Source organism: Acomys minous, assembly GCF_964271855.1.
Source record: "Acomys minous genome assembly, chromosome: 15".
NCBI classification, from domain to species: Eukaryota; Metazoa; Chordata; class Mammalia; order Rodentia; family Muridae; genus Acomys; species Acomys minous.
Genome location: NC_140497.1, coordinates 31,228,784 through 31,253,280, shown reverse-complemented (window position 1 = coordinate 31,253,280; position 24,497 = coordinate 31,228,784). Strand labels below are relative to the sequence as shown.

General features: G+C 38.9%; 1 long non-coding RNA gene across 2 annotated transcripts in view; it reads right to left on the bottom strand.

The window, feature by feature from the left end:
• The window catches only part of LOC311584742, a 609,662-nt gene that overhangs the window by 180,186 nt on the left and 404,979 nt on the right, over positions 1-24,497 (bottom strand). Inside the window, exon 4 of one of the 2 annotated variants that reach the window (XR_014774991.1) lies at positions 14,707-14,909. The exons of the other annotated variant lie outside the window; for it this stretch is intronic. This is a non-coding gene — a long non-coding RNA (uncharacterized lncRNA). Of the gene's footprint in view, positions 1-14,706; positions 14,910-24,497 lie in introns of those variants that run through there. 2 annotated transcript variants of the gene reach the window in all.

Sequence of the window (24,497 nt, the reverse complement as noted above, 5' to 3'; positions counted from 1 at the left end):
AGCTGAGAATTCAACCTAAACCCTGCGTTCTCTGATAGGGCATAAAAATCCGATCCTTTTCCCCAGAATGCTATGCAGGTTCATGTAAGATCTCCCCTTGCTGAACCATGCTCAACCTGTCAGTTCCCTTACTGCATTATTGTTCGTTGTAGTCTATTTAAGCCAAAATGTGTCAAATGGACAGATTGCTTTGCCAGAGACAGTCAGACTTTGTCAAACGAAGAAAATTAAAGCCAGGCAACACAGCTTGCACGTCCTGCTCCCAGCTGCACTCCCCCATGGCATTCCAACATTAGCCAAATGTTGCTTCACAGGACGGCAGACCAGAAATCTCGCCATCAACTTCCTCATCTGACACAGCCAAGTGGTTTTGGGTAAGTGGTGTTTGTCAACCCCCAGTCTGAATTGCTGACCATAAAACATGAGATAATGAACAAAAGTTAGATCCACTTGTCTGAACTTGTTCTTTCTAGATTTTCCACATTTTTTTTTGACTTGTGGGAAACTCAGGGTCTTCTTTTTTCCCCCTTCATCCTTAATTCATGTATTATGTTTCAACATTCAAGGGTTTATGTAATATTCTGTAAGCAAGCTTGTTTTTAATTTAGGATGGGAATTCTCATTATATTACCATTAACAATGTGACTCTGCCAGTTAATTGAGAATGCTTAACAATTACCCGTAGGCAAAGGGAGTAGAGATGCTGACACTTAGGAACAGAGTGAGTGATTCAGGAACCAGGCACCTAAATAACACTGGAGGGCTTCCCTCTTGACCATCCTTCCACAGTCCTTGTCTGGCAGGAGCCTGATGTCTGTTCCCTGTATTTTGAGGAACTTTAGTTAGGATCTGAGTTTTCTGAGGGAAAAAAAAACTTAAGAGTTCTTCATTACTGCCACATAAATATTCCAAAGAACAGATGGCTGGGAAATTATCACATCACAAAGAAAGGTGGAAATGGGGATGACCTTTCTTGCTCAATTATCAATCATCACTTAATGATGGCTAATTTGAAAGTAGCAGAATCCAATTTCCAGGCAAAGTATACAGTGTCTTAAAGGGAAAAGTTAGCGTGATGGTCTTGTATAAGAGACAATGACTTTTAAAATGACTTATTTTTGCAAGTAAACTTTTTAACCAATTTCCACATATTTACATCTTGCCTCAACCAAAAGGACTGCAGCCAATGAACCTCTCAGGGCATTTAAAACTTGTGTATATAATTATTCTTTTGTTATTCCCTCTTTTATTGTGTTTGTTTACTTAGCAGTCAACACCCAGGATTGAAAAAGTATGTCCCTGTGGCCTAAATCAATAAATGCCTTATGTATTATAGTCCCTTAAGGCTTAACATAAACATATGCGAGTCCCATACTAAACAGCAATAAAATCACTGAACAATTGGCATATAAATGTAAAAAGTATATTTCTTCTTCAACTATCTCTCAGAGTTCATTCTTCCAAAAACAATTCTGATTCACTAATTGACCTGGTGAATCGCTAAGCCAGGACAAAGGTGACCATTTGACCAAATTGTTGTCTCAGTCACCAATGGCTCAAAAGTAGAAACTAAAGGAGAGTTGGATATGCCTTTTTATTTTGTAATGTTTACAACTAGTACAAATTAGCTGAATACCCCAGAACTGTTTGGCTTAGCTATAACCAAAAAAGTATGTATATCTTAGACATAAACTCTTCAACTTATTTCTAATCTTTAAATATATTTTTCTCTGCTCTTTATGCCTTTCTCATTCTGTTGTGATAGTAGGGGGAAAAACCTCTCTGAAATCCTTTCCATTCTAAAACTTAATCTGTCTCCCTGTTAAATGTTAACACTTTGTCATATGCTTCTCTCAAGGTATCTAAGCAACAATTCATTTGTCCTTGAAGTTTTGACAACTTTTATAGGTTATGGGCCTATGAATTCAATATCTAGGAGATGGTCATTATCCGCACATTACTCTCCACTGCAGAAACAGAGTGGTATATAATACGCACAAGGTTCAGCGAGGGAGAAGAACCTTGAGGTGGTCATGGGTGCAAAGAAAATATGTGGCTGTGAGTTCTGATCTATGGAAGCTGAAGGAACCTGCAAGGACGTGTTCTGATTTTATAGCCTGAACAGTTCATGTGCAGAGAAGTGCGATGTCTACAAATCGCAAAACACACCTCCCTTGCTAACAGCCGACACTTTAACTGCTTTCATTTGAAAATACATTCTGCACCTTAGATTGTAATTTCTGTGCTGTTGACAATTGTATGGATTGTTTATGAAGCTTTTTTTCTTAAAAAAAAATACCAATCTTTCTTTTAATTTATTTTCAGTTAGATAGCTGTTAAGGTAGTAGGATTGTATTGTTAGCTCTCAGGCTCATACAGAGTGGTGAATGATTAAAATATTCACCTCAAGAAGTCTGAAAGTCAATGAAATTTCAACAACTCGAGGCAATTCCCATGGTGTTCTGTCTAGGTTCTGAATGATCTTCAGAGCGAGAGAGCCTTTTCTCCAACATCACACACAAAGTTAGTGTGAAGAATGGCTTAAAATAAAGACAGTCCCTGAAGCACCAGATACTCCTTCTAGGGTTCACAGTAGCTTACACACACACACACACACACACACACACACACACACACACACACACACTATCACGTACACATAAGTGCACTCTGTACCCTGAGAAGGTGATACTATCCACTATTCAAAGTTTGAAAATAACTCTGCTAATTGGTTTCTCAAGGCCTTTTCCAGACACTTACTGTTTTGTTTTGTTTCCTGTTGTGGTTCCGAAGCAATAATCAAGGCAAAAGCAAGCAAACAGGAAAAAAAAAAAAAAGAATCATGACAAAGACTGAATGGAGAGAGCTTCTCAGAAATAATTTTCTTATCAGTAACTTTTTATTTTGCTTTTCTAGAAAATTCCCTCATGGTCTACGTGCTGAATCTAGACTGCCTGATTTCAAAGCTCTTCTGGGACACTAAAAGGGTGACTTTGAGAAACCCATGTCACCTCTCCAATCCCAGGTCCTCAATTCTGAAGAGCTGTAATAAGTGTAACTACCTCATGGGATTATCACATGAAATCACATGATTTATTCCACATGGAGCCTTTACAACCTTGCCAGGCACATGTAAGTACTTTAGAAGTTTAAAGACTTATTACTTGGTTCAACAAACCAAGAATCTCTAATGAATAAGGCCTCAAAAGTTTTAGGGGATAAAGAGGGTAATATATAATCTTAGCCTACAAGAAATTTACAACAGCCTTAGATAAGGATCTACATAAGTGCTTAAGAAGCTTTTAAGTTTTATAGAGATCCAGATAACTCAAACTTCCTCTAATCTACTTGGACCTAACTAAAGGAGAACACGTGCCAACTGCTAAATGTGGTTTCAAGTGCCCATCCCATTAATAATGTGAAGTCAATGTACAGTTGCTCCAGAAAGTGGGTTCTGATTCAGTAGAATACGGAATGGAGACCTCCCATGCTCTCTATAAATCCAGCATGAATGCAGGCACATGAACTATTTAGCCATTTCCCTAAACTTGGCCTCTCCTAATATTTCTAATTCCTGAAGAGGCTTCTGCACCATGCAAGAGAAAAGAAAGCATGGGTAAGGCCTGCCTGTTTAAATCTTCATCACAGTCTCCCAGAAACTCATAGAGTTAAACTAGCTCTCACTATGTTGAGAGCTAACTAGTCCATCTACCAAGAACAAGGATAAGTAAAAGATATCAATGACTATTAACAAAGGTAAATAACAGGATTGTAAGTAAAGAGATGGGAAATGAAGTATTTTGACAGGCTACCAGAAATGCATAACCCTGCATAATGAAGAACTGCTGTACTCAATATACCATCAATGCCACTGGTAAGAAATGGTAGAAACACTAATGAGAATGTCCTCTCAACAGTCTACTGTACACCAAAAGGAATAGCAGGAAATCCTTTCTGTATGGTTCTGGGTTAAAGTGTATCAAGAATATATAAAGAATTCTCTCCTAACCTGAGTGTTGACACAAATGATAGCTTTAACTCAAATCACAAAGTCCTCAAGAAAAAAACATCAAGTTCCTAGAAATAGAAACTGTTTTATAGGTACAACAGGCAGGAGGGAAAATATGGTAAAGAAATAGGGACAGAAGAAGAGGTTACTAGTACATTGAAAGGCAGATAAAGAGTAGAGGGTGGGTTGATGAGGGCTTTTTTTTTTTTTTTTTTTTTTTTGTCATTGGGATGAGAAAAGTAACTTAAGAGAGGGAAGATTTGGGGCCAGTGTTTCAGAGATTTCAAATGAAGGTCTCTAATCTCCACTGATATGGCACTGAGGCATGGCATCATGGTGGCTAGAACTCACAACAGATGAGAAATAGCTTCAAAGCAAAGTGAACTATCTCCTACAAGGGCATACTTGAGTGGTCAGTTGCTTTCCACTAAGTCCTGCCCTCATGGACTAATTAAAAACATGCCATCGTTTGGCATTCTGATGCCATGCTTCATACTCAAACCACAATATTGAAATAGGTGCTGAAAGTGAAAAAGCAACATGCCCCAATCTTTGAGGTACCAAAAGCAGAGTTCCGTGGACAAGGGAGAGACACTAACCCCTCTACGTTAGAGAAACTATGCGTTTGTAAATAAACTCAACAGGTCACAGAGAACTTGAAGAGCTATACATTGCGGTTCCCGCAGAGGTGTCGCAACCTGCTTCTTTGTCAGCAAGCCCACGTTCGTCATCACCAATCTTCAAAGCAGATCATCATATAAATAATCTTCCATATAATTAGTCTATCCTTATTGCCAGAAATCCTTCTCTTCCAGGTTATAGAGGTAAGCAAGTCTGATAAGTTTCTCCAATGTAGAATGTAAAACTAAAAAAAAAAAAAAAAAAATTATGTTGGTATCAGGATCATGCAGACTACTCATGACTTGATGTTTGTAAATTACTTCCTTAGCTGAATCTTGGAAGCCAGGTACTATGCCTTGCAATACAGTCTAAGACAGTGTTATGTGCTTTCTATAGTGTCACATAACAAGATTTTGAACATCATCAGCTCTTTTTTGTGTGTATGTTTCTTAATTAGTTTACTTATTTAGAGAGAGGGCATCATTGACTTAGCCCAGAATGTACTTGAGCTCATAATCATCCTGCCCCAGGTGTGCTGGAGTCAGAGGCGTGCTCCACCATGCCTTGCAGCCACCAATAGTAAACACTAAATGCAATAAGTTTGTCCGTTATCAAAACTATCCTCTTAAAAGCAAACAAAAAGTCCCCTACAACAGGTACACCTTAACAAGCCTCCAATCGCTATAAACATTCTAACTATTTTTCTTCACATCATTATGGAGTGGAAGTTTGGTTCTGTTTTTGCTGTTGCCCAAGCTTGGTAGACTTCAGATCAAGTACGAAGAGTGCATAGGTGAGATCTTCAGATGCGTCCTACTCATGGAGAGTAGGATGGAGTGATTGCAATTCAAATGTAACAAACCAGCAGAGCCTGAAACTCAGACTTCCACCTGAGGCTCAATGGGCTGATACTCAAGGTACCTAACTCAAGTAGGCCTGAGGGTGTGGGAAGGGCCTGGGTGAGCCAGGATCTACAGGCACTCATTGAGCTGGACCAGTGTGTCAGATTCATGAACCAAGCTGTGCTTGAGAGTATGGAGACAATGTAAGCGTCTCCTGAATAGACTATAAAATTGTCATTTTCAAACAAGATTGGTTATGAAATAACTAAAATACCAACCTGACTTCCTCCAAATGCAAAAGACATGACATCAAAATATTTTTCATAAATATAAATATTTTTGAATAAAAAGCTAGTGTGATTAACAGTCATGGAGCTGGGATAGTGAGGCTTTTAATTTTATTTTTATTCATGTGGGCATGTGTGCACGGACACATGCATGAGTGAGCATGGGATTCCATGGAGTTAGAGTTACAAGCAGTTGTTAGCAACCCAACATGGCTGCTTGCAAATTTTGTCCTCTGTGAGAAAAGCCAGCACTCTTCAAGCTGGGCTATGTCTTCAGCTTCTAGAATGTTAAGGGTTAGGACCATTAATTCAATTTTAGCACCCACATTGGTTGGAGCTACCTTTTCTATGTTTAGCATAAGGAGCTTAGCTTCCATTATGGGGATTCCATTTCAGTGGTAAATGACTTCAAGAGATTAATACTTCCAGTAAAATCATATGGTTTCTATCTGACACTTCAGAGCCTTGGAGAGCCGCACATGTCCAAAGGATAGCCAAGACCCCAGCCTTCTTTAATGACTGCACTGTCCCTTCTGCTGATATGTTATATCTCTCCAACAATAATCCCTAAACATAGTGTCAAGAACCCTAGATGTTGCCTTTCTATAAAGCTTAATACAAAAGTTCATTAACTATATTTAGAAGAAATTTAAATATTTTCCCTAGTTTTACTCCAGCTTCAAGGTGACTTCTAAGCAGCAAGTCAAATGCTTTTACCTTCCTGCCAACGCGGCTTGGCAGAGAACACATCTTCTATTGCTTTAGGACAAAGAATCCCTTCTTCCCAATTACAGAGTGAAAGCCCCCAGAATTCCTCAGTGTCCATAGTTAAACTTTGGTTTGAAGACATTTTAGAATAACCATATCAGTATTTTTCTTTGTGATGATACTTATCTATCTAGTTCGTGTTTTGTATATTCCACCACTTTCCTTAATCCAAGTTCAGGAAGATGATAATGATTTCCAAACATTCAAAGTTTCCAAAGTGAAGATTTGCATCTACTTTGAGTGGATGAAATTAGGAGATCAATGCTGCTTGTTGCTCTCTGGAGCCTCGTCTTTTCTCCACGGAAGAAGGAATAACTACAAAGGTTGTAGGAATGGATTCTTCTATAAAGTTTTGATTTTGTTTTAAAGAACACATTTTAGTTACATTTCTCATTTTTATGACCTCATAATAGGTGATTTGAGGGAGGAAGTGTTTAATTTCTCTTTTAGCTGAGAGAGTCATTCCACCATAGCAGAGACAACATGGGAATATGGACAGAAAACATATAGGCAGGATTAAGCCAACTACTCATGTTGTGTCCATACTTAGGAAGCAGAGAGGGAACAGTAAGTAGGACCAGACTCAAGGCTCACTCTCATAGCCTTCCCAAACAGTACCATCTTCTGAAGACCTAGTGTTCAAATAAATAGTTTATTAAGGAAATTTCAAGTTCAAACAACAAATGTTGTTCAATGTGTACCGATTGTGATACTAGTCTGTATGTCTGTATGATTCTTCACACACACACACACACACACACACACACACACACGCACACACACACATGCAAACTTTTTTCTCTCTCAAATTTCATATTGTTTAGAAATTAAAGTCACAAGAATCAGAACATTTCTAATTTGATTAGAACTTTACAAAAAAGAGAATTAATACAAATGCCTGTTATATATATAGAAGAAAATGGAGGAAAGAGCTGGATATGATGGTACACAACTTCACATGTTTCATCCCATCACTTGGGAAGTAGTGACAGGTAGATGATCTCAATGAGTTTGAGGACAGTATACTCTAAATAGCAAATTCCAAGCCAACGTTGGATACTAGTGAGAGCCTTTCTAAAAAAACAGAAATAAAACAAACAAATACATTCCAATCTAAAAATATACAGTGCAAGCGAAAAAGAGGCATGTATTTGTGAAGTGTTTATTAGCCTTATTTTTTTTTATTTTGCCATTAGAAACAGTCTAACTGGCAATGAAATTTTATATAATGGAAGATAATAGTTGTATTATAGTTCAATGAATCACTGTATTAGAACCAGCATTAAGAAAGATCATCAAGTCCAGCATCCATAGCCAAAACCTTGAACTAGCTTCTTGGCTATCAGTGTATTCCTAACCCAGTTACAATGGTACATTGATTCTTCAGCTAACACAACACAAGATTACATTAATATCTCTCATCCTCATTATTACCTTTATTGGTGTCCCCTGAGCCTATTAGTTCAATTATGGTTACCCACTCATGGTCAAGTAATATCTCAAGGCAAAGAAGGAATTCCCATGAATGGTCTAAGACAGTGGTTCTCAACCTGTAGGCCATGACCCTTTTGGGAGTCACATATCAGATATCCTACATATCAGATATTTGCATTATGATTCATAATAGCAGCAACATTGCAGTTATGAAGGAGCAAAATAATAACTGTATGATTGAGGTCACCACCACATGAGGAACTGTATTAGAAGGTCACAGCATTAGGAAGGTTGAGAACCACTGGTCTAAAAAACTGAAGCACAAACATGCTTGTGGCTTCTGTACTATCCAAATGTAGACTCAAGATAGCACAGAATTCAATAATCTCCAGGGGGTACAATCATGAAGAATAAAAAGCATTCCTAGTGCAGAAAATTTCCTATTTTAAGCTGCACATAAAGGAACTGTGAAGCCTTCAAATGGTTGCCAGATGGGAAAGGGGCAGCTCCCCGGGAAGTGAGCCTACAAATTTATCTTGTAAGACTTGTAACCACCTAGAACAAATGCTCCAGCAGAATATATATGTGTAAAAGTATTTACTTTAAACCTCTATTGGACCCTTCAGAAGAGTTAAGATAGCTCATGACCATAATTCATTTCTCAGAAACAAAACCTAGTAAACAGAATAATATATGAATGTTGCCAATTAATGACCTGCAATAAATAATCTTCAGTTGAATAAATAATCCTTTAGGCTGAGCCCTGAAGTGTCAACACCAGCAAACTTCATGAATCTTTTATGGGTCCTTGTTAATAATAGGCTTCAAATCTGACAGGTGTGTGTTTTGGAAACAAGCAGAAATCCAGATAGTGTAAGGCTCTCTGTCCTCACTTGCTCCTGTCAACTGTAAGGACCATTTCTCCAAAAAAAAATAACAACATTTTTTGATTAATGATGTGAAGTCTTTCAAAGATATTTGTATTTATGATTGCCTCAAAACAGGTATATTAGGCTAGGAAATAAAAGCCCAAAAAGATAGCACAGAGTCCACAGCTATATACTTTGTTCAATTAAGACAAGTAGTATGAAGGAGAAAATTGGAAAAACAGGGAGCAGGGCTTTAATTGGAGAAGGGGAAGGTCAATACAGAAAAAGGAGGGTTTACAGAAAACTAACACTAAGTTTGTTCTAAAAAGCCATAAGAAATTATATTGCTTTTTATTTACCCAAAATTATGGATGCATTTAAGTGTATACATTTACATAAGCATATACACTTTAAACCAAGCTAGGATACTTGTACTGACAATGATGTGTCTAATGAAATCCTTAGTACCAGATACTGTATACTTTCAAGTTGCTGGTCAGGCGACTCCAAGGATTTCCAAAAACAGTACAGCCTATTGACGTTGCCCCCTTGGTTGCCTCTCAGAGGCTGACATCGTAATTGCTGAAGACCTGATGCACTTTGGAGAGAGGACTCAGAGAACCTTAGCTGGGTCTGACCAGACGATCTCCTCCCTGAGGGCTAGTTTTCACAGTCCCAGAAAGTACTTTGCAATTGTCCTACCCAATATGAAGCCAGTCAACCACAATGATCAGGTTGACAAGATGTCCTTAACAGTATAATAATGGCACTCATATCTTGGCTGTAACTAGCAGCTGTCTAATTGAATGTAAGGCCTGCCCAGTGGGGGAGGAGGAATATCAAGACTGGTAGGGAAAATATAGGCAACTACTCAAGTCTAGTTGGGTCACTTATCTTAAAGGAAGAGTTGTTATCACACTAAACTAGCATAATTCCTAATTTAATTCCAAATAGTTATTCTTATACACCCAGAGAAGCGTAGCTATCAAACCTCACCAAAGAAACTCATTTTTGCAACAGACATACACATTACAGAAAACTACCACTGATCAAAAGCCAGAAAACAACTGATCAAGGATGACGAGCCTCACTGGATAAATCTACAGCATTACTCCAGCACTTAAGGCTTGGGAAACATTGTAGAAGACATGATGAAAAGACTGTAGGAGCTGAGGGATCAGGAAGTCGGCTGTGAGACTGTTTCCTAGAAACAACAGGGGGGCTTTACTCATGATACTTCAACATATTAGCTGCCTAAACATCTGAACAAGGAAGATACCAATAGACATGCCAACCTAAAAAGGGAACTCTTATGGGCCCTACTCTTACATAGAAAAAACTAGACAACTAAAGGATACCAAGATGCTAAGTAGTCTTTCCCCAAGGAGGACCCTCATAATTGGTTATCCAACAAGAAACATTCAGCTCTGAAGTCCTGTACATTCAACATTGAACAGACTCAGCAAATAATTGTAGATGTGTGTATATGTATATATATATATATATATATATATATATATATCACACACATATATATGTAACAATACAAAGAAGAAGGGGCAAGGACATTGACAGAGTAGGGGTTATGTCATGGGAGGAGTTGCAGGAAGGAAAGGGAATGTGGGAAATGATACAATTATAATTTAATAAAACAAAAAAATCTTAAGCTACAAAGTTAGATTCTAAACCCCATTCTAACAGACACAGCTCTGGGTCTTTGAGCAGATTAGACTCTGTCTTGGTTTTCTCATCGTTAAAACAGTAAGATGCCTGTGGCGATGACTATATCCAATGCCCTGAGACTAGTGTCTCTCTTATGTATTGGGGATTATTGGCAGTATTACTGACAGGCTTGCTAGAACCCTTACTTAGCTAGAGATGCAACAAAGGAGATTACAGTTTTGTCTGTGATCAACTCCAGCTAATTGGAAACGGGTTCTTCATGTAAAATTATGGGTAGCAGAGCATATTACACAGAGAAACTTATTCTTACCTGTGTAAGCTGTTCAATCAAACACACCAAACAAAATCTCCATACTATTTAAACAATCAGTATACAAGCATTATATCCCTTAATAATACAATCAAAGTATCTTTATATTAAAACCACAAAGAACTTAAATTACTGGGACTTTCTTGAAGTATTTCTGTTCTGGCCTTCACAGAGATACTCACTCCCCTACTCAGTGGCTGTGTAATTTCTCTTTGGAGCCTTGCCGTGCACCCTTTGGTTGTGACCTTCATTCACTGTTGGGTTTTTCTGTTGCAGTTTTCACTCATGCCTGGGAGCATATTTCCTGACAAAGACTAAAGGAGAGGATCCAGGCCATTAACCTATTCAAGGGCACTGGGCCATATTTAAAAAAAAAAAAAAAAAAAAAAAAAAACTTATCAAACACCTTTGATCCAAAGTCATGCTTCTCAGCTGACAGTTCACTTAGAATTTAATACATATTAAATAAAGAAGATGAGAAATGTCCACCTTACTTCTCCAAAGGATTCCTTACCCCAGTGTTTCTAGTTGATTTCAGTAAAGCCTGTATATTATACAAGAAAATATAAAAAACATGCAGCTGTGGGGAGGGTCTATGTGTAGAGTCTTGTTGTACAAGTTGTAGGACCTAAGCTCCAATACCCCCACGCCCACATGAAAGCTGGGCACTGTCCCATGTCTCTATAAGCCCAATATGAAGGAGGGCTACAGGAAGAGTCCAGCAAATCCTAGGTGCTTGTTAGACACCCAAAATAGGCAAAAGGATGGACTCTGGGTTTCATGAGTGAAGTTATCTCAAAAAAATTATAAAATAAAATAAAATAACTGGACACAACAGAAGAATATACCCAATGCCAACCTGTGGTCTTTGCATGCACATGCACAAAGTGCTCACACACATGGACATGCACATAGATACAACACACATACACACACACATTTGAAGAAAAAAAACGTTTTCACACCAATGGTGGCTCAACTATATTTATTTCCTTTGGGTAGGTGGCATTTGTAATAAAAACTAAACAAAATCATTTTTCTGTTAAGATTACCTGTAACTTTCTTTGTTTTCTTTTTCTTTCTATTATACCATAAGTGTGACGAGAAACTACTACCTTTCACACACACATACACACACACACAAATATATATATAATGAGATATATTGAGAACCTAGCTCAGGTTCTTGCCAGTGTACCCAGTACCCAGTTTCTTTTTCTTTTTCTCTATACACAATCAGTGGTTCATCATATCTATCTATCTGTTTATTCATTCATTTAAAGCAGTGGATGCCTACTATATGACAAATGCTTTTGTAGAGGCTAAGGGATGCACAAGTAAACACAAAGATGAATTCTGATGCATCTTGCTTTTGAGGGATGAGTTTTATGATTTTCTCATTTACTCTTACAGATTTACAAAAGAACTTAATATAATTAGTCTAAAAGAAAGTTTGGTTTTCATCGTGGAGAGAGAGAGAGAGAGAGAGAGAGAGAGAGAGAGAGAGAGAGAGAGAATGATTTAGGAAAGGAGAAAGTGAGAGCAATGTAAGAGTAAACGAAAAGTTATTGCTTTATCACAACAAAGGACATTGGGTATTTGATAAAGAATGTGCAGCCTCAGTCAAAATTCAACTTATGAAGAAAATTACTTTCAAGGTTAGGAAATTTAGGATTTGCCAAAAGTTCAGCATTCACAATAATGATTTTAATGAGCTAAGAGCTATTTTTTGAGAAGTTTCTGAAACAATAAGGAATAATGTATCAATTCAGGCAGCATGAGGTAGATGTTATTTACATATGAAATGTGGTAAGATTGTAGAAATCTATGGAGTGTTTTAATTGTAACTCCCGCAGAGGAAAATGTCAAAGAGAAAACCTTAGACATGACCAAAACAGGAGCTGGTGCTCAAGCAAGTATGGAGGATGTGGACAGCCTTCCCAAGCTTCCTGCTCCTGGGTACTGCTTTCAACCTCAGGCAAGACAAATTTAAGAACTGTAAACTAAGAAAACAGATGTGGACAATGAGGCTCCATTTTAAATCAAACTGCAGTTATCGTGCCCTCCTGTGCAGGAACAGATGGCGGTAGGAAACGGATGTCCCCATAATCATTAAAATAAAGGCATGGAGCCAGACTGCACTAATTGAAGAAAAACACACTTACTGCAAGACAGTAACTTTTAATTGTTACACTATCTACCCTTTCTCAGAAGTCAGTTTCAAAAGGCTGGGAGACCGGAGAGTCCAACCCAACATCACCCTAAGTGATACCCCAAAGACCCATCTACATTGCTCTGCCCAACAGAGACAGTCTTCAATGCCACAGGTGTAAAGGGGTACTCTGGTTTGTACCATATCCCCAATAAAATAACCCCATAAACTGCCGAGCTGCTGCTGTCTGGGCCAGAATTCTGGGGAGAGGCTATGATCTTTCATGGTCTCTTACTGGATTCCCAGCTTACACTATCGGGTCCTGTTTATTCTGTATCCTAGAAAGCATCACGAGCCAGTTTAATTTTCCTCACCTCTGGCCTTACTACTTAGTCAGTTTCACCCTTCAGAGATGGCATGCTCCCCGGATCAGAGCAGAGTTGCACAGAGCCGCTGTAATCGCTCTACACCTTATGGGTGGCGGTCAATTTGAAAAACACTAAGGCATATACAAGAAACAGCATTGTGTACCAGTGTCCAACAAAAGACAAATAGGCGAAAGCAGATGATCAACAGATAAATAAAATATGTAAGAAAACTGAGGAAAAGACAGAGGAAATCCATGACAACTATTGGCATCACTAGCTAAGTATCCAGGTGTGGAGGGAGCGGGGATGGCTCAGTATATAATGTACCGGCCCTGCAAACATGAGCACCTGAGCCCAGCTGCCAGCACCCAGGTAAAAAGCCAGTCCCCGCAAGGGCAAGTCTGGAGTCTAGGCACTAGGGTGATGGTGGAGACAATCTAATCCACGGAGGATTTTATTTTAATTAATTAAAAAAAATTCTCTTCTCACATATTACATCCCAACCGCAGTTTCCCTGTTTACCCCAGCTTTCTCCTTCCCCCCTCCCGCTGCCCGCTCCTCCCCTCAGAGAAGAGCAGGCCTCGCAAATGTGGCATAACAAGCTACAATAAGACCAGGCAGATACACAACACAACAAGGCTAAACAAGGCAACCCAGTAGGAGGAAAAGGGTCCCAGGAGTAGGCAAAAGAGTCAGGGACAACCCCTGCTCCCACTGTTAGGATTCTCACAAGAACACCAAGCTTCTCACCCTTAACACATATGTTGAGGACCTAGGTCAGACCTCTATGGGCGCCCTGGTCTTTACAAGTTCCCAAGAGTCCCAGTCAGTTGATTCTGTGGGCCATGTTCTCCTGGTGTGTCGCTGACCCTTTCAGTTAGTTCCTCCTGTCCTTCCTCCCCCTCTTCCACAATACACGCAGAGCGCCACCTACTGTTTGGCTGTGGGACTCTGCATCTGCTCTCACCAGTTTTGACCAATCCGTCCAGCCTGTGGATGAGGTCTAGGTTGAGACCTTTCTCTGTCTGCCTGAAGAATGTTCAGTGTTCTAAATACATCCTTGAGAATTGTGAGGGTAGAGGGATAATGATATTCACAACCAAATATCTATAAGGCATTATTTTTAGTAGCCAAATATAAAAATTTACAAATAAATAAGAAAATACTAGTGAACTCTTTGGGATAAAGGAAACGTCAGCCCAAAAGGACCATGGAAATTGAGTTAAAAAGGATATAAGTATGCAGGTGTATATAAATAGATATTAGCAGCACAAAATTGTCATAACGTTGCTTCGTGGAACATACAACATAAGAAAATGAAAAAAAATCAAATGTTTGGGAACAAATGCAAAATAATAGAATTTAAATTTTTATCCTTACCAAGGAAGTAGAAAAACAGTATAGTCTGCAAACTGCTGGAGCCACACAGGATAGGCACATATGGAGGGGCATGCAGATGCAGGGCATGCCATCTAGACACATCCACTTGGGTTGTTATCCTCATCATTACCGTCATCGTCGTCATCATCACCACTATCATTATTTCTTTTACCTTTTGAGATTATTCTGTAATTGCAGATGTTTAACAAAATGCCATTTTAGGCCCATGGTAGTGGCTTTCTGTATAGAGAAACCTCACTCTATGAAACCTCCTGAGTGATTTCGTGCACGTTCTGGCTGACCGTAAGTAGCACTGCCCTTCACTTAGCTTGGAGGCATTGGTTTCCGTTTTCTCGTTTACTTAATTATAGCTTCTAAATTGTGAGTGTATGGGCTCTCTTGGTCAGAGTTGCATTTTGCTTTTTAATTAAAATATAATTACATCACTTTCCTCCTTCCCTTTCTTCCCACCAGCCCTTCCTACCTTCCCTCCCTCCAATAACGAGATACAACCTGATGAGTCCATTTTTGTTGTTTTTGTGCATATTTTCTCAAGGCTGGCCACTTTGTATTGCAGACTGTGTTTTTCAAAGGCTTTCTAAGACAGAGGGCTCTTTTTTAGGTGCTTTGCCATTTACTTTGTGGTGGTCCCTGTGACTAGCCAGACATCCAGGGCATATTCTAGATGCCTGATACACTGACTTTCAGGCCTCTGTGGGCATCGCAGAATGAGGCTCCAAAGCACAGAGGCAGGCGGTTACTCATCTAGAGCACTATCCACAGCAGGCAAAATGAATGTGCATCTGTAGAAGTGATGCTGGGAGCGTGTGCTTAGCTCAAGCAAACGCGCAGGTGCAGGATGATGGTTGAGAGTCAGTGCTCCACACCTGATGAGGAACCAACAAGGGAAGCAGGGCTGACAACATACCAAGAGTGAGGCCACAGCCAGCTTCTTAAAGAAAAAAAAATGGAAGAAATATAGAGCACACAAGATAGGGAAGACAAAGAAACGCAGGTATGGACATGGTGTGGATGGGAAAGATGCATACTTCCTTGGCAGCATCCTCATAGGTCATTTTGGTCCTACTCTGATCAATCGAGTCTTACTATTTTCAAATGTTGGACATGCGTAGCAGTATCAAACATGACTAACATTAGGCATGGGCAACAAACATTTTTTTTAATTTAAACAAAATTTTGCCGCAGAAAGTTTGTCACATCATTGGATCCTTTCCTATTTCTACACGTTATTCTTACTCCCCACAGAAAGCTTCTGAACTCATCTGATGACGTCAAGCACTAGAATTCCAATGGTAGGAGAATAGCAGTAGAAATGGCTAAATGACTTAATCTGAAATGAGGACACTAGTACATATTTTTGTACCTAATATCAAGATTGTACAAATGTCTTTGTTCAAAAACACAAAATAAACTACCAGTAGGCAAGAACAGTGACAGCAACAGAGCACTGTATCTCATCAACTGAACTCAGTAACTGATGAGTATAGTGCTTAGCCAGCCTTTTCATTAATTGACTTCTCTGAAGTACTTGTTGAGGAGCCTGCCTTGAGTTCGCTTTCACATTCATTAATAAGGGCAAAGCACTGTTCTAGGAGGTAAAACAATGCCACCTGCCATACCCCACCCCAATTTCAGCCTTTGTGCCCATTTCAGGGTCTTACTTTTCACAAAGAATTTCTGTGACTTATAGAGTCTTCTGTCTTTAACAGAAGGAAAGGCCACCAGAGGCTTCTAGAAAAAGCAATTTTTGCAACCTTTGTTGGATCAACAATTCCCTTTTCTACCATAGTCAGAAAATCTCCGCACAAAACACCGTAACCAAACACTGAAGAACTTTTGCAGAATTTTCTCAACTATGAAAGATTCTTCAGCACCGTCATCCTTACAAATACTTATTGCAGGCATTTTTGAGTGCTCATTTAATAAGTTCTATGCCGGTTTTGTGATCTTCATTAGCATGCTTTAATGCAGCCAAAGATGGGGTGCACCAAAGTACAATGCAGTGCCCCGTTTAAAAGAAATAGCTTCCTCAACATTTGTTCTTATAACATTGAGGGCACCTGTAACTCTGCCTTCCTTCTTCCCTCAGCACAGGTGTAGCTGGTCACTCTTTCAGCTTCACTCATTCAGCTTTTCCTTTCCATATTTACCTTTTGCAATGTCTAACTGCTTAGTGATTTCTTGAATATGCTTTTAAATTTGAACATTGATAACATTTGGGTTCAAACGCATAGTGTCATCACTGCTACCGAGACCTCTCCAACACTTCCTTAGTCATGTCTTGAGCATCTTCAAACTTTAGATTCAATCCTGCATTCTCCAAATACTGCACCCTCACTGGCAATAGCTGCATCTTTATGATAGTTCTTTCTCTGGTCCCTAAAGCTCAGAGCAGTTACAACCAAGGGCTTCTGATAGGAATTAACAGTTTTCAAGAATAGGCATAATGAAGTGGGCACTACAGATTCTATTTTTACTCAGTTCTTGGTATTCACACTTCTAATGTTTTGATGCATTAATAAAATATGAGAAAATACACACTCTATCAAATTTCATGCCTTCAATAATTTCTAATTCATCCTTCACTGTGATGGTATCCATTCTCCAAACCGTTGTTGTTGTTGCTGTTGTTGTTGTTGTTTTGCATCAGAAATACTGCTTTCAATGTATTTGTCTCCAAGTGCAGAAATAGCAGCAACCAGAGCAATTTCTTAAGGGGTTGGCATAGGACTAGATTACTTTTTAAGTTCATCGATTATAGCATCAACAGCCAGCATGGTGGTCCTTCTTATTTCCACTGGGTTGCCATCTTTGCTGCTCTTATCTCAAACCCCTCCTTGGCAACAGAACATGCCAGAACAGGAGTAGTTCCGGTGCTATGCTATCTTCAGTCTCTTCACTTGTGTTATGGGAACCATATTAAACAACTTCAGTTCCAGTATTTTTTTCATCCTCTAAATGACTTAACTTTGAAAGAATCACATCATCTTTTTTTTCCTACTTTTGGGTTCCACCAGCTCTACTTATTAGTCACCTTTTCCCGTTAGGTTTCATTGCAATTGGTATATCGTGGGCTAAAAGTTACACACCATGAAGCATTAAGGATAGGTCATCTACACCAAATTTTACATCTTTGGTAAAAACCAAAGTGAGATGTGGAACCAGTGCCTAGGAAACTGGTCTCATCTAGCAAAGGACTGTGGGTAGTTTAAGCATTTCTGCCCAGCATCAGTAGCAGCTCACTGTTTGAGGAAGGCCATTGACAGAGAATGATGGAAGAAACATACTTATTTTCATTTGATATTTGCCCGATTACAATTTTCCTAATCTATCTTGTAACCTCATCCTGCTCCTGGACTCCCAAACCTTGGTCTAACTCTTTACATTTTACTAACTTTTATGCACAGTTTATTTCACTGCATTTTGAGTCCAGCACTTATTCTTGTTTCATATGTCACTAAAGAGAAAAACAATACTTTCTTATGAACATGACGCATTCAGACATCTCCTAATCAGGGTAGGGTACAATAACAAATTATTATAGACAGGGTAGCTTAAATAACACACTTTATTTCTCACCACTTTAAAGGCTGAGAATTCCACAGCAAGAAGCTGGAGGGTTTGGCAAGTGGTAAAGCCCTCACTGCCTGGCAGATACCCATCTCCTCTCTGTGTGTTGATATATGACAGAGCAGAGAAGGAAAACGTAAACACTCTGTCATCTTCCCTGAGGTTATGAGAGCACGGCCTCTGTGACTTCCCAAATCCCTACCTCCCAGAGTCACTGGGCTGAGGATTTCATAACATAACTTTACTGGGGTAAGATGCAAACTTGTCACCCAGAGCCAGTCTTCCTCCACTTGCCCCTCTTTCATTTGGCAGTCTCTCTCTTTTTTTTTAATCAGCTTTTAATTCCTTCTCTCACTGTGCATATTTTTCTGTTGAAGAAAATTTGGGTCTCTCTTAAAAATTGCCTTTGGTATTTGTTTTAATGAAGAGCTGCTTGTGACGGGTTCTCTTTTATGCCTGGGGGATGTTTTTTGTTTTCTTGCCCTCACTTCTGAGGCTACCCAAGTATGGAATTACAGGTGGGCTGCTGCTCTGCTGGTAATGATTCCATTATTCTCTGGCTGTTTGTTAAAATGGTCTTTTCTCTGCCTGGTGTAGTTCACCAATAGGCTAACAGTTGTTTCCTCAGTATTACTGTTTAGAGATTCCACAGGATTTTCAGCATCTGTGACCAATTTTGCTTTTTTGTCAATTCTTAAGTGTCACAGGTATTTTCTCTTAGAGCTTCCCTTCTGAAGTATTCTTTTATCTTTTATCTTTTGTGATCTATATTATCCATGGATACATTTTTATAGTACTTGATTGAACCTCAAACCCTGCATATGTTAGCTAAGTGTGCTACCAATGAGTTACATTACCAGGCCTTTTTTTTTTTTTTTTTACTTTTTATTTTTGAGATAGGGGCTCCTTTACTTTTTGTAATGTGGCTTTTAATTAATTCTGTGTCACAGTCAGGCCTTAAACTTGTAATACGCTTGCATCAGTATCCTGAGTGCAGTATAACTAGGATTACAGCCATGTGCTAGCTCAACTCAGGCACGTGGGTTTAAGCTTTCTCTCTACTATTGCTTGTTCTTTATACAGATCTCTGTATTGCTTCCTTCTTGAATTCCTTATGTTTCCAATGAGGGTTTTGTTTGTGTCTTGCTGTTTTTATAATTTATTTATGTGTGAGTGTGTATGTATGTGTGCATATATGTGTGTGTCCATACATGTGTGCATATATGTGTGTGCATGTGTGTGCATATATGTGTGTGTGCATATGTGTGTGCATGTTCATGTGTGTGTGCGCGTGCATGCGCGCACGTGTGTGTGTGTGTGTGTGTGTGTGTGTGTGTGTGTGTGTGTCTGTGTGTGTGTGTGCCTGTGGGTATGTCTATGCACACTTGCATTGTACTACTTCCATGCACATATCTGCAGAGGCCAGAAGGCATCAGATCCCCTGGAACTGGAGTCCCAGACATTTGTGAGCCATCTGATGTGTGTGCTGGGAACAGAGCACAGGTCTGATGCAAGAGCAGCATGTGCTTTTAACTGCTGGGCCATCTCCAATCTCCATTGGGAAGTTCTTGAAACAACTCAACTTCCAGTTCACAATTTCTTTTTTACTTAGGCCCAAGGTCCTGGCAAGTATTTTACTATACCGTTAATTTCAGTGCTACACATGTGAGTCATAAAAATTCTATTCTGTCCCTTTTTACACAGTAAAGTTTTAATGTAAAATTCTATACCTTTGTTTTCTATCTTGAGCTTGTGGCTCAGGATTATTTTTAGGCTTATGTCCAATTATGTCAATATATGTTTTACCATCTACATTTCATCTAACCCTGTGCACTGATATGTGATAGTTTTTATGCAATACAGGCATTTTACCTGAGAAAGGTCAAAGGACGTTGAGTGTTTTTTCCCAGAGAGAACTCACCCGATGCTTTGGCAAATACACATCAGGTACAGAGCATGTCCCTTCCACCTAACTGACAGGATGCGACATTGATGTGACGCAGATTTTCTAAGAGGGACCGTTCCAGTTTCAAAGAATCTTGTTATTTCTTTAACAATTCCTAAATTCCACGTTTAATTCTTTCAATATTTCAGAATTGCAAAAACACTATCGTATTTTTAGCTTCTTTGACATTGGCTTTTTAATTTGGTAGACAACATGTTAAGAATTCTGCAAATGACTCAATGGAAAGCTCACACGTGTCAGATTTACTTTGCTCTGCTCCGTTCCCTTCAGGTTTTTGGCATCTCGGATTCCTATTGCCTTGGCAGCCTCACAGGTTATTTTTCACTCTTTCATTTCAATTCACAGCCAAGAGATTGCCCAAGTCTTTTCTGGTGCTTGTCGAGATGCCTTAGTTCTTCCAAATACTTCACCTGCCCACAACCCTCTCAATGACATCAGAAAAAAAAAAAGGGTAAGAAAGTGTAAAGTGTGCTGTGTCCTTGCTCAGAATCTCTCATCTCTCCAAATCGCTGTTTCTCAAAGTCCAGGACCTCACTGGTACCCTGTAAGCTTCGAGGAGATGGATGTCAGGCCATTGCTCAGCTCCCACAGGTGTTCTCAGCAGGGTCGTTGCTGCACTGGGAGCTTCTCCGTCATGGCTAGTAGTCAAATGCCCGCCATATCCAGGTTTTTGCCTAGCTCCTGAAAACAGCCTTCCCTTAGTGGATAGAATGAGAAAACACATTTTCACAAGGCACCAAATTCAAAGAGAAAGGTGTTCAACACGCAACATGATCCCCGCATAAGTGACAATCCCTTATACACTCTGTTGCCGTATGAGTCACCGCTATGAGCTTGCCGTGTGGAAGAGTGAATCACAGTGACACCAGACAAAGCATGCTTCTGTATACCCTATACGCCAGAAGAGATCTCGCTAGTTATGAGTCGGTCCCCTGTTGGTATAATATATACTGTGTCATAAACTCAGACTGTGTTCCACTTTGTACTCTTTTCGTTTGTTCTGGTTTAAAGATTCCTGGCTAGAATCACATGTTGGGATGCAGGATACGAAGAGTGTCTTCTCCTTACTCCTTGTTAGCAGCAAAGTCAATGTACTTGATAGTTAATAATCCTCCCATCAGAAAAAAAAAATGATCTGGATTTATCCATGATTCCTTTAGGGGGAAAAAGCCATCTTCACAGTTTATTTTCCAGACACAGTCTTGGAATGCAAATCAACTTCTTCTATAATATACTGAAATAAGATCTGAATGTAAGAATTTCTGATCTTGAATACAGATATTTTGAAAGCATACCTGCCATTACCTTATTGTCTTTTGAGAGTTTTGGACCAGGTATCTATGCAATTGACCTTTTCATACCTGTGTTTACATATTTATATTGTTTTCCCCAATAGATCCATTACTGAGGAGTCTTGTGAAAATCAAAGCACATTCAAGCTCTCTAAATGAGTGTTCTATTCAAATTAACCATATGTTAAATCATTTCTAAATGGAAGAAGCTCTCAAATTACTTTTTAACATGTAAATGGACAGCAAGATATCAGATATTCATCATATTAATTAGTCTTGACTTCCTTTAACTGTTCCTTTCCTCATTTATTAGGAATTAATCAAATGATTATAAAGATTAATTCCTTATTAATATGTTAAAGTGAAGCTGATTGATAAACCTCCATGAGGGAAATTTTTGGCAGATCTTTTTCACTATATTACATCCTTTCTAAGAAATTCTAGCAGATCAATACTAATTGAAACCTGCAAAATGAATGGCTACATTTGACCTAATATGAATCACTACAGGAATATACAGAGTACCACTGAGAAAATGCCAAGACTTCTCTGATGGTCCAGCATGGTGAGGTATAACTAGCCACCAGTGAACTCACTGGCATCCTTTCCATGCCCAAGTCCCCCTCAATGGTCAGTGTCAATCCAAAGACATGGAAAACAATGACATCAGCACAGGCTGTGAAAAAGAATGATCAACCAGCTCTACACCGTCTCTTTCCACTCATACCCTGAATAGTGTTGAGAATATGAACTAACCTCCAGGTCAGCTATTTCTTTCCTCAGCATTAAAATAGGGATAGCCACACAAATTTACAATTATTTATATAATTAAATAATAATAATTCAACAATTTTAATCTACACACTTTCATAAGCTACACTTTTTCTTCATAATAAAAGTCTTTTTTTTACTTTAAATAAAAGTTCCAAGGTAATATAAATGTGTTATTATATTATAAAAAAAATAGTACCATTGTCTATAAGTCCTATGTAGTGTAACTAGACTGCTTGCTTATTTCATTGAATAAATATGTGTGTGATATACAACACCTCACATCAGTAATTCAATTCCTGATAAGCTTTGCTTTCTTTTTATTTCTTTGTGTGAGCATAATTTAAAACTTCATGTGTTTAAATTCTAGTTAAATGCACTCTAGAATACAATCATTTTGAAGTGAAGTGTTGGTTAAAGAAAAATTGCATTGACTTTATTATTACTTTTTGTTTGTTTTAATTTTGAATTTGTTCACTTTACATCCTAATTATAGCCCCCTCCCTCATCGCCTCCTGATCTCATCCTCCCTCCCTCCTGCCCTCTCCTTCCCCACCCTAGTCCTCAGAAAGTGGAGCCCTCTTCCCCCAACATCTGATCTCAGACTATCAAGTCTCATCTGGACTGCCTGTATCCTCTTCATCTGTGGCCTGACAAGGCTGCCCAGCCAGGAGGATACGATCAATGGGGGCAGGGCACAGAGTCCATGAGAGAAGTAGTCCCTACTCCCCATATTATGGGACCCACAAGGAGACTGTGCTGCCTATATAAGCAGAGGGCTTAGGTCCTCACTGTACATGGCCCTTGGTCGGTGCAGCAGCCTCTGCAGCAGCCCCCGCCTCCACCCAGATGTGTTAGCTCCATTGGTTTTTTATATGGAATTCTTGCCAGTGTTCAAATCAATGGGAGGTATTAACATAGAAAACTAGGTGAGAGAATAAAAATTAAATAAATTGGATTCCATGACTTTATCTGTGTGTGTAAATGTAGGATGCCCTATGCTGACAAAGTTTAGGATCAAAAAACTCATGCCGAATTGCTTGTATTATTAAAATCCAGCCCTTTAAGACTGATTCTTTTTTTTTTTTTTTTTTTTTTTTTTTTTGGTTTTTTTGGTTTTTTTGGTTTTTTGGTTTTTCGAGACAGAGTTTCTCTGTGTAGTCTTGGATATCCTGGACTCACTTTGTAGACCAGGCTGGCCTTGAACTCACAGCGATTCGCCAGCCTCTGCCTCCCGAGTGCTGGGATTAAAGGCGTGCACCACCACGCCCGGCTTTAAGACTGATTCTTTGCCCAAAATTTCTTCCATCACCCTTCCCTTTCTCTTTCTTTTCCTAACAAGTCTACTTCTTGAAACTACCTCACTCAGTTATTAATTATCTATTATCTGTGAAGCCATGCTTGATTCCCAAGTCAAGCTGCTGTCTATTTCATGTATCTACATTTGTATGGCATATTACTTCTGGGACAGAAACAGATGACACATTCCAAGATACTTACTACTAGAAAAGAAAAGAAGGAAAAGAATTGAATTGAAGCTTGGTCTACATGTTCTTATCTAGGGTTGCTGATGTCATTAACATCGGAGCATAGACTGTTAAAGTTAGGTAATGTAGTATGTATAAGAGTTGTTTAGCATCTTTGATCTTTGGTTTCAAATGAGATTCTGAAATGTTTACCATATGTTTAGCCTTCCATGTGACTTATATAACATGTGTGTGTGTGTGTGTGTGTGTGTGTCTGTGTGTGTAATATGCACTACATATCATATAGTATAATAGATAGATAGATAGATAGATAGATAGATAGATAGATAGATAGATATAGAACTGCCAGTTAGTACAAAATGTAAGAATTAAGTACTAATCAGTTTTGAGGAATGGTTACAATTAAAATACCAAAGAGATGACCACGTTTTATTTAGTCCCATGTAACCCCAGACATAAAGATCAGCATAGTGCTTATGAGAGTTTAAATCAGGGTAAATATATGTGGAGTCACTTAAAAGTATTGCTTAATGAGAATGTAATGATTGCTCGATCTTTCAATAGCAGCTAAGAAAGGAACCCACTAATTTTATATTCAATTCTTAAGCAATGTGTTTTACAGTAAGGAATACACAGAAACTACTAACTAGATTTACTGTTGAGGGAA